This window comes from Podarcis liolepis (assembly GCF_965112155.1).
Source record: "Podarcis liolepis genome assembly, chromosome: 8".
In the NCBI taxonomy this organism is placed as follows: Eukaryota; Metazoa; Chordata; class Lepidosauria; order Squamata; family Lacertidae; genus Podarcis; species Podarcis liolepis.
Genome location: NC_139560.1, coordinates 88,537,859 through 88,552,037, shown reverse-complemented (window position 1 = coordinate 88,552,037; position 14,179 = coordinate 88,537,859). Strand labels below are relative to the sequence as shown.

Here is a 14,179-nt window from a genome sequence, read left to right as displayed (position 1 = left end):
GCATGTGCCGAACTTCTCTTGTTGCAGTAGGTGGGGCTCTTTTAATAGTGATTTATTCCCTTGCTTTGTGTTTTATCGAAATTTCCTTTAAAACACATGCAGCATATCCTGTAAAATTAAAATACGAGATACCTTTCACTCTCCTGAAGTACAATAAATTATGTGCAAAATTAACCTGGTATTTCCTTGGTTACTTATTAATCATAGTTCATTTAACAGAATCAATATTTCTGGGGAAGAAGTAAACACTTACCACACAGCCCCCTCATTTTCCTTTACCTTTACAACCTGATTTTTTTTTAAAGTGTGTGTGTGGGGGGGGGGGGAAGCATCTGCCTGGAAACCAAAGGAGAATGAGGAACCGTGCCTGTTATCTTGGGGATATGCAAAGCACATTTTATTTCGCCTTTTATCTCTCCAATTGTATGTTGATCCCATACATATAGATTGATTTTGCATAGGTAGATAATGAAAAGTCAAGGGGGAAAATTTACACAACGGCACTCAGGATCTCAGCTCTCTATTGGTATATAAATTGGTTTATTATTTCATTCTCTTAAAGAGGGCCATTCGCACAGGGGAGCACTTTAAAATATAGCATGTTTAAACATAAATTGATTTACCATTCATACGCCTTTTTTCCCTTTGTAATTTCCACACCATTTTGGGAAGTTAATTTTCAAAGATATTTACATGTAAACATGCTCTTGTTTATTCCTAACTCTCTCATCCATCACCTTCTTCCTATAGTCAAGGCTCTAATGTGAAATATCTGATAGGATGACAACGGCAGCTGCAAGCCCAGAACACGTAAGTGTTGCTCTCTCCATTTGATGATACCTTGCGAGCCGTTCACTGTAATTCACCATAAGTGCTTTGCTTTTAGCCAGCGTAACCTATAGTTGGGGAGGCAATTCCAGTGGAGAGGGAGGGCCTGTATGCTTGGAGCAAAAACAACAATAGAAACCCCAAACAGAAATGAAAGGAAACATTATTAAAAAACATTTTCTGGACATTTGGTGGCACACATTTTGGCTGCTGCAGCTTAAAGCAATTAATTCAGGATACTGACATTAACTCTCTAGCTCATTGACAGCTTGGAGCTGGGACTAAAAATGCTAGTTCTCCAGGGAAAAGAGGCGGCTAGCTGGCTCTTTTTCTGGACTGTTTGCTTATAGGCCCAGAGAGCAATCTTCCTTGCAGAATGAAATGCAAGGACACAAACAATGTCCCAGGGAGAGAATGGGAGATGGGAGTGAACAGTTTGAACTATTTGCTCAGCAGAAGGGCAGCCACAATTGCCGGCCAATGGCTTTCCCATGCATCAGCCAGGGCTTCTTAGCCTCTTTTGTTGTTCTTCTACTTCCTTCGGCCAGATAAGAACACAGCTGCAGAGAGTCCAGCTAACTTTGGGCCTGGCTTTATTCACAGAAGTCTCCATTCATGTTTACTGTATATATTTGCTGCATAAGTTCCTGTCCTATTTTTTTTTTTGAAATGTAGGTTTCATTTTCCCACTCCGAAATGAGAACTATATTCTGTAAAAGAAAAAGAAAAAAAAATTGCAGCTTCTTGTCGTATTTGTGCTACTTCCCATTTCCTTTGCTTTCTTAGAGAGATGGAAAGAGTCACAGAGAGGTTTTAACCAGATCCCCCACTAAAATTGCTTAGTTAGTGTTCCAGCCAAAATTAAGCAATATCAATTTTGTCGATTTTGAGTGAGTAGTACACAGTCTCCGCCATTTACAGTGTTTACCTGGGGCTGGATGAGGCCCATTCTGCAGAACATTTCATGAAATGTGCATAAGACTGCAGGTTTAAGTCCTCAAGATTCCGGTTAATTTTTCTTTGTTTAGTGCTAAAAAAATGTCTGTAGGATGGAAAACACTTTCAATGCCAGTCTACCATACTGAATAGGAATGTAATGGGTTTTCAGCAGTGCCCTATTTCGTGCTTCATTGAAAAAGCGAAGAGATTTCAGAGGTGGTTATATGGCAATCAGATAAAATTCTCCTGATGAATAATAATCATATGTGGTGTGAAACATGCAGCGTAGGGTGTCAAATGGACCCCCCTCCTGCTCAGTAATTGCCAGCACATAAAAGACACCCACACGATAGCTTATATATGCACACAGACTTTTATAGATCCCTCACATATAATGCTTCCACATATGCAAAATAACTTATCACAGATACATAGACATGAGGACACAGGGTTGTGTAAAAAACACAGGGTTCACATATAGAAAACTGAATTGATTTTGGGGTATTAAAAATGTAAATGTCCCAAGTACACATACAGTGCCACCTGTTTGTGAATGAATGGTATGTGTGCATTTACATATTTTTCCTACGTTAAAAGATTTATATGCTGTTTTTCATGAAAAATGCCCCTGCAGTGTGATATGGGCACATTCTTCCACAGTAATGAAAGTATCTGTACACCACCCACAATTGGGGAAACCCAACCATTTACATTTATGTAAATGGTTACGTGTGAGTATTATGATAGTTGTTACCATATTTTGCTATTTTCTTTCTGGTATTTTCTTAACCACAGTTTAAAATGTAACATGTGAACTGTTTGCCCTAGTGGACTTGTGCAAGTGGTCTGACTTCTGTGTTAGCTTTTTATATTTGGTCCAGAACTTCCAGTTCACTGAGTATCTGATTTCTGGTCAGATCTGCATGGAGTGCTTAAATACTAAAGCTACTAATGATCTGTTATGTGGAATGAAAACCAGGGAAATTGCCTTTCATGTGAACCAACATAAGAAGCATTTGTGCTGATTGCTGTATAGGTTTCCATGTCTTGACCTTAAAGCTGTACTTCTGTAGTATCACCAATGTACAGTGCTTTACAGCATAACATCAGTGAAAAACACAGGGCTCTTCTTCCTCCAAATTTAAATCCTAGATAGCTTGTTAGAAGATTAATTAAACTTGAATGAGTGTAGAATGAGGTAGAAAGGCATTTTTTAAAAGCAACACGAGAGAGTGATTTACTGTGAACAAATTGAACATTCTCAGTCAATGTGTAACCTTACAGGAAGCACAATGTTTGCGCACCACTTTTTCCAGTGCGAAACCTCTGAAACTGCAGGGATTTTTCCTCTACTGGGTGGTCAGGAGGCAAGGCTGAAAGGCAAAAGAACTCCTATTGTCCTCTGCTGTGTCTTAACAGCTGACCTCACGTGCCTCTAAAAAGAAGAAAGCACCTGTTTATCTCCAGTTATCCCCTGCTTCTATGAGCACCAAGCTACCCCCACAGAGATAGGGTCCTTGGCTGGCGGGGGGGAGGGAAGAGTATCTCTAAAAGTGCTTTGAAAACCCCCACATCAGCCCTGACCCAGATATAGCCATACACTGATCAAGACATTGTTTCAGGATGCTCACTTCCAATGTGGCTGGAAATCTTTGCCCACTCTGTCTCTGTCACCACATCCTGAGTAGTCCTGAAGACGCCTCCAGTCTGAGCAGGCGGTTCTCATTCATCAAGGGGATCCACATGTAGAAACTTGTTAGTCAGTTCCTTTGCTTCTCTCACTAAAGGACAGAATTTCACATTATGCAAAACATGAGGCTGCTATGGCGGGGGGATTTCAATGGGATTTCTCTCCCTCCTAATATAGCAGATCATTCATGTGATGTCACTGCAAGGTACCATTTCCCCCTCCCCCTCCACATCATAACTGCTGCTGGTGGGGACCGGGGATACCTGAAATGATAACAAAACCTTAACATGTGCTGCTTATCTGGGAAAGGAGGAGAGCTTGACATAAGGATGCTATTTTCAGCAACAGCTCCATGTCTTAGAATCATAGAATCATAGAGTTGGAAGAGACCACAAGGGCCATCGAGTCCAACCCCCTGCCAAGCAGGAAACACCATCAGAGCACTCCTGACATATGGTTGTCAAGCCTCTGCTTGAAGACCTCCAAAGTAGGAGACTCCACCACATTCCTTGGCAGCAAATTCCACTGTCAAACAGCTCTTACTGTCAGGAAGTTCTTCCTAATGTTTAGGTGGAATCTTCTTTCTTGTAGTTTGGATCCATTGCTCCGTGTCCGCTTCTCTGGAGCAGCAGAAAACAACCTTTCTCCCTCCTCTATGTGACATCCTTTTATATATTTGAACATGGCTATCATATCACCCCTTAACCTCCTCTTCTCCAGGCTAAACATGCCCAGCTCCCTTAGCCGTTCCTCATAAGGCATCGTTTCCAGGCCTTTGACCATTTTGGTTGCCCTCCTCTGGACACATTCCAGTTTGTCAGTGTCCTTCTTGAACTGTGGTGCCCAGAACTGGACACAGTACTCCAGGTGAGGTCTGACCAGAGCAGAATACAGTGGCACTATTACTTCCCTTGATCTAGATGCTATACTCCTATTGATGCAGCCCAGAATTGCATTGGCTTTTTTAGCTGCCGCGTCACACTGTTGGCTCATGTCAAGTTTGTGGTCAACCAAGACTCCTAGATCCTTTTCACATGTACTGCTCTCAAGCCAGGTGTCACCCATCTTGTATTTGTGCCTCTCATTTTTTTTGCCCAAGTGCAATACTTTACATTTCTCCCTGTTAAAATTCATCTTGTTTGTTTTGGCCCAGTTCTCTAATCTGTCAAGGTCGTTTTGAAGTGTGTTCCTGTCCTCTGGGGTGTTAGCCACCCCTCCCAGTTTGGTGTCATCTGCAAATTTGATCAGGATGCCCTTGAGTCCATCATCCAAGTCGTTGATAAAGATGTTGAATAAGACTGGGCCCAAGACGGAACCCTGTGGCACCCCACTAGTCACTCTTCTCCAGGATGAAGAGGAACCATTGATGAGCACCCTTTGGGTTCGGTCAGTCAGCCAGTTACAAATCCACTGAGTGGTAGCATAGTCAAGACCGCATTTTACCAGCTTCTTTACAAGAATATCATGGGGCACCTTGTCGAATGCCTTGCTGAAATCAAGGTAGGCTACATCCACTGCGTTCCCTTCATCTACCAGGCTTGTAATTCTGTCTTGAGTAATATGTAGCTCTACCATAAGGGAGGAAGGAGTCCCTTGAAGGCACCATATTTGTTTTGGGATGATGGTGGCATCGCAAATTATTTAATCAAGATTCAGGTAGGTAGCCATGTTGGTCTGCCATAGTTGAAACAAACAAACAAACAAACAAAATTCAGCTGAAGAAGTGTTCATGCACACGAAAGCTCATGCCAATGACAAACTTAGTTGGTCTCTAAGGTGCTACTGGAAGGAATTTTTTATTTTATTTTTATTTTATTTAATCAAGTGTAGTGGAAGTACATGGGATTGGGCATTATTTCCAAAACCAAGAAGATTAAATTGATTTTACCAGCAAAAAACACCAACAAACAGCGGCATATATTGCATATCCATTATCTTGCTGTGTCTCTCTTTATATATTATTTTGAATAATTATACCTTCTCCCAGTAGAGAGTGTGTGCTTATTCAGCACCAGTGTCACAATAATCTCTTTGGTGCCAGCCAAAGGCATTTTTATTTGACTAGGCATTTTTATCTGTGCAAATCTTCATTTGCTTCTAAGAATTCTGTTTTATTGTATTTATCTACACTGTACACCACTCTGAAATCCAAATAGGATGAAGGGTTGCATATACATGTTTTAACAAAAAGCAAACCCCCTCAGACCCATGACTTAAAATCACTTGAAATCACAGGACAAACGGACGTGTGGAGGGGGCTCAGCCCGCGTAGACAGCACCAGGCTAGATAGACTAATGGTCTGATTTGGTGGCATTATGTCCAAATTATGTTTGCAATTATGAATTGTACTATAAATGTTTGGTTTTCTTGAGAATGAGGGACAGCAGAGACTGTGGTGTCTTTATGATATATGGTTTATTTACACAATAGTGCAACCTACGATGGAGGAGCTCACAACATCAACACCCGAAGTGGGTCTTGCTTCTCTCATAGCCGCAGCCTTGGATTCCATCAGAAATCAGGCGTGGTTCTGTCTCCAGCTGCCCAGCCTGCAGCCTGCCAGCTCCTAACTTTGAGCACAAATACTGTAACTCAACTCTCAACTCTGGCCTTTTTCTTGCTAACTACCAGCGAGTTGAGGGAGGCCTGGCACAGAGCCACTTCCTTTGTTACCGTAATGGCCCATACTTAGAGGGATGTTACCTCACCAGGAAAGTAGCCTGGCTATTCTAGAACTGAATCTGTGCTGAATCCAAGAAGAGGACTCAAGCATATAGCCCAATTCATAACAATATGCAATCCCTCAATCAGTCTGAGGTCATGCTCTCTAGGGATATGGTGTAGCAACCCTGCTAAAGTTACGTGACTTTAATCTTGCAAGTGCCTGGATGGGAGACCATATTAGATATACTAGTCACTCTACCATGACCAAGAAAGATGACCCTAGATGTCTATGCTAAGGCCAGCCCTCATTCCTAGTGGTTCCCTATAAGTTTCATGAGACGAAATTATCTCAGTTTGGCAAAACTGTGTCAAAACCTGCTCTTCTAACTAGTAGAAGGGCCCATAGTCATTGCCCACACTTCATAGCTGATAATGCAAGGTCCAGCATTCATTGAGAGACACTCCATGGGGAGTGCAATATATATACTGCCTCACATGTATGCTCCCACATCCCTGCAGCATAGAGGTTATCTGCCATGATGGTCATGCTGGACGAATCTTATTTCTTTTTGAAAACTAGAGTTACAAGCTTGGTGGATCAGAGGAAGGCTGTGGATGTAGTATATCTTGATTTCACTAAGGCTTTTGACAAAGTTCCCCATGATAACCTTGAAGAGAAGCTGGTAAAATGTGGGTTGGACCAGGTCACTGTCAGGTGGGTTTGTAGCTGGTTGACTGACTGACCCCCAAAGAGGACTCACTAAGGTTCCTCGTTATCCTGGGGAAAAGTGGCAAGTGGGGTGATGTAGGATTCTGTCCTGGGTGTTGCTGTTCAACGTCTTTATAAATGACTTGGATAAAGGAATTGAGGGGATGCGCATCAGATTTGCAGATGACACCAAACTGGGGGGAGAAGTAACAATGCCATAGAGGCAGAATCAGGATTCAAGATGTTATTAACAGATTGGAGAACTGGGCCAAAACTAACAAAATGAGGTCGGATGGCCATCTACCATGGATGCTTTAGTTGAGATTTCTGCATTGCAGGGGGCTGGACTAGAGACCCTTGGGCGTATTTCCCAACTCTACAATGCTATGATTCTGTGGTGTGTATTGCGATAGTATTTTGCAAGTTAAAATACTAACCGTAGTGATGAACCAATGGCAGCATCTAATATGAATTTTTGCAGTTTTTTAAAAAACCGACTCTTTCCTCCTCAGAAGCAAATCAGCTTCAGAAAGGCTGCTGAACTTTCTCAGGAAGAATAAGCAGAACTATCTTCTGGCATTTAATTAACCAGACATAATGATTGCTGGATGATCTTTATAGGTAGTTACTTATGATGCTAATTTCCAAAACAGGAGGCAACGAGAGACTGCTGAGTCCCTAATGATTGAATTAAAGGAGCAAATACAGTTATGCAGCGTTTAAATTAGGGGTGACACTTACGCCAAGTGTATGTTTAATAAACATGATCAGGATAGGGTTTTAATCGGGATTTCCACTCGGGTTAAACTAGATAAAACCCATATAAGCTCTAAAAGGATTGGAGCGCGGGGCTGGAAGAAACCCTCCTAATAGAAAGGACATCAACAGGTTTGGCAGGAAACTCGCCTTGCCCCCCTCACTTCCTGAAGATATAAAGCAGCCTCACCCTGCATAGTCAACATGCCAGACTGGCCTCTGGAATGCTGGCTTCAGCTCCATGCTAGCATAGGCAGGACTGGGCACAGAATCCATGGCTATCCACACCGCACCTTTGAAGTATGTAGCTTCGCCCAAAGGATAATGGGAACTGTAGTTTGTCAAGGGTGCTGCAGCGCTGTGGAGGGGAGCAAGCAACAGTTCACAGGATTCTTGGGGGGAAGCCATGGGCTTTAAATTATGGTGTGGATGTTTTATATGCGTTTAATTTTACAATATCTGTATACCACACAATCTATATCATTCAATAATAAGATCAGAGTTAAATGTGGGTAACGACAAATCCCATGAAACATATCCTGACACGGGAGAAGTATTAATATCCTGCTAATCCAAGAGGATTCTTGCAGCCAGGGAGATGAGCAGCCTCTTTAACAACCTTCTTCAGATTACCAGGTGCTGTTAATGAGAAAAACCACACTCAGGCTGTATCAACTGCAATGCTCCTAGCTCCCTTCCCTTAATGGCTAAGGGGTATTAGAAGCTTAGAGAAGCACATGTTCTTCTGTCTCCTTTCTTCACTCCATAAGATGTTCCTGCCGCAGCTCATGATACTGTTGCCCAGGGCTGGCCGAAGACGTTTTGGCACCTGGGGCAAACCACAAAATGGTGCCCCCTTCCCTGGCCAGGAAAGAAGGGGTGAGTGAAGAGTTACATCTGAAATAAGGTACTGACTTCTTCTACCCCTTCATAGGTGCCAGCTCCCTGAGGGCCTGTGTGCCTGAGCACCCACAAAGTTCCCCATGAAGAGGCTGGGCACCCATGGCCCCCGGCACCCACAGTTGTGGGGCCAGGTTGGCACTCCTGTACCTCTTTTCCCTTAGAGCTTTCTCTCTACTCTGATCATCTAAGGATTGGAGAAGTTCAGCCAATCAGTTACTGCCAGAGGTTTCCATCTTATAGTATTTTATTGTTATAGTGGTGCTTTCGCGACTGTTTTTTGTTTTTTGTTTTTTTTTCCCCCACGGCACAAGCTGTCACTTATGTGTGGTTTTTACCTGTATGGGCCTATGGCCGCAATAAATATTATCTATTATGTTACTGCCAGAGGCTTCATTACCAATGCCACGCCTCCATCAGCTAGCAGATTAAACTCCTGATTGGTGTGTGTGTGTGGGGGGTATCTTTGCTTTTTTAATGGGGCATTTATACTTTCAATTTCTTCAAATCTACTGCCAAAAAAGGGTTCCCCTGTACTTTCTTATGATATAATGTGCCTTTTCTGTTTTAGGAAGTAAGCTGAAGTGGCATTGCTGGCTCCACAGTCAAGGACTGCAGCAAGAGGCCAAGTCTTGAGTACCATTCTTAGCACACCTGACTTTTGAACTTAGCAAAGGTATGCAACGTCAATGTGATTTCTGAGAGAGAATGTTTGCAGCACACTGTAATCAAATGCGGCTTTGCTGATGGAATGCTCAGTTATATTTCCACCATTGCATATGAGTAAAAACAATAGTCCTGAAGCAAGACTTTGGTTTTAGATGATGCACCATGTGCCATAGAGGGCTTTATCTGCATTCCTTACACATGAGAAATGTCACAGTGGTTGTGAGAAAATGTATATCTAACTTGAAGATGGAACCCACATTGCTCTAGAAAGCACAATTCTGAACTATAGCTAGAAAAAAGTCATGTTTCTTTGAGACCGTACATACTGAATGGACACTCTACATTACCCAGAGCATGTACAAAATTCAGTCAAGCTATGCATATTCCACAACACTTTATGTATATTGACCAGGAAATGTTCATGGGCACACTAAGTGCACATTCCCCATGAGGCTTGGTGAATTCATACAATGGCTCATTGCTATGACTATTAAATGTTCAATTTACACCCCCTGTTAACATATACATAGACACATCACATTCTCTCTCATGCATACACATATTTGACTTTAATGCTGCCTGATTATAAAGGTACCCCTTTCTCAGCGCATAGCACAGAAGCACAGCAAATTTCCCATGGAAGAAAAGAGTGATCTTCCTCCATGGCCGGCTCCCTTGTTTTCCATGTTGCAAACTGAAAAGGGGCTCCCTTTGTCTAGTGTCTCAAATTCACAAATGGCAACTTGAGAAAAAGATGGGGGGCATGCGTGTGCGCGATGACACACACATGGTGCAGGGACGCAGAGGTGCTGGAGAAGCCAGGGGGCAGTATGGCTTCAGTGGTTGGCGGCTTGTCTTCTCTGGTGCTCAGTTTCCTCCTCCTCCTCCTCCTCCTGCCACCACCACCAGCCCAGGGCTGCTTCTCCCCTCCTTCCCTTCCATGGCAGGAGGAGGAAGAGGAAGGGCCACCAGGCTCTGCGATAGGCCTCCTCTGCAACAGATTGCTCTCAACATTGGGGGCCTCTTAGAGTTGGCACCTCTGCTCAGGCTGGAGGGGCAATCTGATTTGGAAGCTGTTTTTTAATAGTTAGGAAGTATCACCTGACCAGCTGAGGCCTGTTTATGCAGGAGATTTTCCTTGGCTGATATGGCTAGTCTTCTTGCAGTTTCTTCATTTCTTTAGTCAGAGTTTGGTGGTAGCACATAGGTTGAATTCTCACCTGACATTTCTCAGGTCACCATTCTAGAAAAGGAGAGATCACATGGTGAAGATGATGATGAAACAGAGCAACATAACCAATCATATTTTGCTCCATGCTGATATCATTGGAATAAGTGAATACTTATCTGCCCTTTCACAGTAAACGTCAGAAATCACTGAAAGGAGAGGTGCCTTTCAACCCTGTGATGGAATATAGAAATTGTCCCCTCTGCCTCAGCCCTTATAGATACTTATGTAAAAAGTTATGAGAAGTCTGTGTGCCTTCTAATCCTGTCATGACAAGATCATGCTTATTTATAAGCCCTGAATATAAGGAAGGATACCTGTATCAGCACATTTATATTTTTGATAGAGTGTTAGGTAGAAAATAAAGCCATGAATCATGTGACCGGTATGTCAGCTGTATCATTCTAAAGAGCTACTTGATGACAAGGCAAAACTTGCTTATTTACTGAGGCATGAGGAGAGTAAGCTTCTTATTTATATTATTATTTTTTAAATTCTACTCTATCTTTACATCAAATTCATGCTCAAAATGTCTAGTGGTGTGATTCCTTCTTAAAACCTCCTGTGACACTGAACAGCCCAAATCTCTTATGTATGTTTTAGAAGGGTTCGAATCCCCGTGACGGGGTGAGCTCCCGTTGTTCTGTTCCAGTTCCTGCCAACGTAGCAGTTCGAAAGCATATCAGTGTGAGTAGATAAATAGGTACTGCTGTAATGGGAAGGTAAACAGCGTTTCCATGGCTTCCATCATGGTGTTCCATTCCACCAGAAGTGGTTTAGTCCTGCTGGCCACATGACCCGGATCTGTCTGTGGACAAACACCGGCTTCCTTGGCCTGAAGTGAGATGAGCGCTGCAGCTCCATAGTCAAGTTTGACAGACTTAACTATCCAGGAGTCCTTTACCTTTTACCTAGTCAATGCACAGATTTATGTGCAGCCTGGGAAGAGGAATCACCAGAAAGACCTGCCATCTTCCTTTTCTTTTCCACTGCACCAAATACCACTTCCATGTTATAGCCCTTCCCCTTCTTCAGGAAGGAAAGATCTTTGGTTTCTCTCGGATGGTGCAACATAGAACAAGTTTGTGCAGCTCCTAGAAAGACAAGCTGGATGTTCTGGTTTTTGGGCCAGTCTAAAAGAGTTTCCCACACAAACTGCAAAACAAGGAGAAGGCTGGAATGGGGATCCAAACGAGAGAGAATGGCAAACTCAAGGGGAGATGGGCTGCAGGAGAGGGAATGGTTGAAAGGACAAAGGTCGGAGGGAATGGGATGAGAGGGCCGGATCAAGAGGGAGGGCAGAGAGTGAGAGGGAAAAGATCAGCTGGATCCAGCAGGTGGAAATGACACTTCCTTGAAAACATTTCTTATGCCCCACTCATTTTTCAAATGTGAATTAAGCTAATTGAGAGTGAAGCAACCCCTACTGACACAACACTATTGTCCCATTAGAATCCTTCAGTCTGTGGATATGAAATATGATTAAAATTCTTCTTGCTCCATTTTAACCCATTTCTATTAACCTGGGGGACAAACAAACAGTCACAATTGTGGTTTTGGTAGTTGGCTTGTTGACAAGCTTTGTAATGAGAATGCAAAGAAAAGAATTAACACCATCTCCACTACTGAAGCCTCAGGAACAAAAAAGTGCTGTGGACTTTATTGCCCTCTTACACTGGGTGGCAATGATACTGAAGAAAATGAATAAAGTAATTGAAAATGTTGGTGCTTTCATGAAAACAAACCTGTACTGTTTCTTGCCAGCTCTAGGTGCTCATTCACAAACACAGTTGATGGAATAAATGCATTCAGATCTCTTAAAAGACACGTGACTTCCAGATGAAGCACCTGGGACTTCAGAGAAAATAAAAGGTTCAAAGCTTGTCTGTGATCACAGGCTTTTGGGTTTGATCCAGCACAATGGAATCAACCGCAACGGCCCCATTGTCTTTGAGGATGCAAGTGCAATTCCAGCGCACAAGCCTTTACATGACCCTTAGGCAAGTTATTTATAGCCTCCATTGCAACTCTCTTCTACCTCTGACAGGCAGAAGGCTGCCCTGCCTTAACGGTTGGGCAAGGTGGCCCTTTCTGGGTCAGGAACTCAACTCTTCAAGGGTCTCCAACTGTGAGCCTTGAAGAGAATGGTAGAGAGCCAGTGGATGAGGCTGTGCGTTTAGAGCCATGAAAGGTTTCCTTAACAGAGGCTGACAGTCTGTTTTATACTGTAAGCAAAATGACATACCTTCATGTATCCTTCTGCCTCTTTGGGGTACAGAGCCTTGTGAATAAAGCATGTGGAATAAAGCAGTGGTTTCCAAACTATGTTTTTGAGGGGCATTGGAGCCAACTCCTTGGGGCCAAGTGCCTTTGCCCCCCCCCCCATTAAAATATTTGAGTGGGCCAGGACCTGCGCACTGCATCTTGTGATCAAGTGTGTAAGCTTTTAGAGGTCTGTTAAATCAAAAGACCTGTAACGACAATCTTCCCTTAATAACTGCTTGCCCACCCCTACTAATCTGCCCTCACAAACTGCAGCTTTGGAGGAGATGGGGGTGTGTTCTAGGTTTCAGTCATCATGGATAACAGGCCTGGCCAATATCTCACAAGAATCGTGCTTAAGAATGTTAGCCCAAATCCTGGGCAGCACAGGACAGATGCGTTGGGGGTTCTTCAGCAGGCAAGTCAGTATGGAAAGGGTTCTCTGAAGAGGGGAAGTTTGAAAATACTTTCTCTACAGAGAACACTTAGGTTGGGGGCACTTTAAAAAGCGCTGGCATTTGCTGCAGAACTTTGACTCTACTTCCCCCTCCTCCAAAACAGGGGTAGGTGGCCATTGCAAGTGCTGCTGGCCTCAACTGATTTTCTGGTTCAGGTGGAGCAAGGGAGATGCATGACCTTAGCAGCAGATGGCATCCTCTGGGAGAGCGGAAATAACGGGGAGTGGAGGAACATGGCCACGGTTTCATTTCAAAGTGTTGGAATGGAGATAGGAGCAGCCTGCCACCACACATTAAAATGTTAAATAAACAGAAAAGCAGATGTTTCTGCAGCTCACTGCTAAGGAAATCACCTCTGCATCACATGAACTGGTTTGGGGTTCCTAATACCCCAGGACAAGGCAACAAGCTGGCTGCTCCCTGAATTTGCCATCTTCAGGCAGCTGTGAAGTGTTTGCTGTAGTCCTAGATTACACTCGCACTGTTCAGCCCAGATTAGCTCCCAAAGCACCACCCTGCAATTATAATTCAACACAAAGGGATAAGGTATTAGGAGTGTGTATGACAGTCTCTTCAGTTGACCATATAATGCAGGATCTGGGCTTTTCCACTGTGGGCGAGACTGCAAGGCTCATGAGTGGTAAAGGCTGATTTTCCTCAAGGTCCTTGTGATCCACAAGGAATCATGCTACTACTATTTCATCATCAGATTACTGCTCTGTGACAGCTTCCTGCTCTCCTCCTTGGGAGGAAGCATATTCTGGAGCCATAAAAGGTAAAGGTAAAGGTACCCCTGCCCGTACGGGCCAGTTGTGTCCGACTCTAGGGTTGTGCGCCCATCTCACTTAAGAGGCCAGGGGTCAGCACTGTCCGGAGACACTTCTGGGTCACGTGGCCAGCGTGACGAAGCTGCTCTGGCAAGCCAGCGCTAGCGCAGCACACGGAAACGCCGTTTACCTTCCCGCTATAAAGCGGTACCTATTCATCTGCTTGCACTTAGGGGTGCTTTCGAACTGCTAGGTGGGCAGGAGCTGGGACCGAAAGATGGGAGCTCACCCCGCCGCGGGGATTCGAT

The 14,179-nt window shown here is 43.7% G+C and overlaps 1 long non-coding RNA gene across 1 annotated transcript in view; it reads left to right on the top strand.

The window, feature by feature from the left end:
* Window positions 1-13,859, top strand: part of LOC310714417 — a 41,951-nt gene extending 28,092 nt beyond the window's left edge. Inside the window, exons 2-5 of the long non-coding RNA XR_014529729.1 lie at window positions 751-810; window positions 8,358-8,466; window positions 9,059-9,163; window positions 12,149-13,859. This is a non-coding gene — a long non-coding RNA (uncharacterized lncRNA). The remainder of the gene's footprint in view (window positions 1-750; window positions 811-8,357; window positions 8,467-9,058; window positions 9,164-12,148) is intronic.
* The last annotated feature ends 320 nt before the right edge of the window (window positions 13,860-14,179 follow it).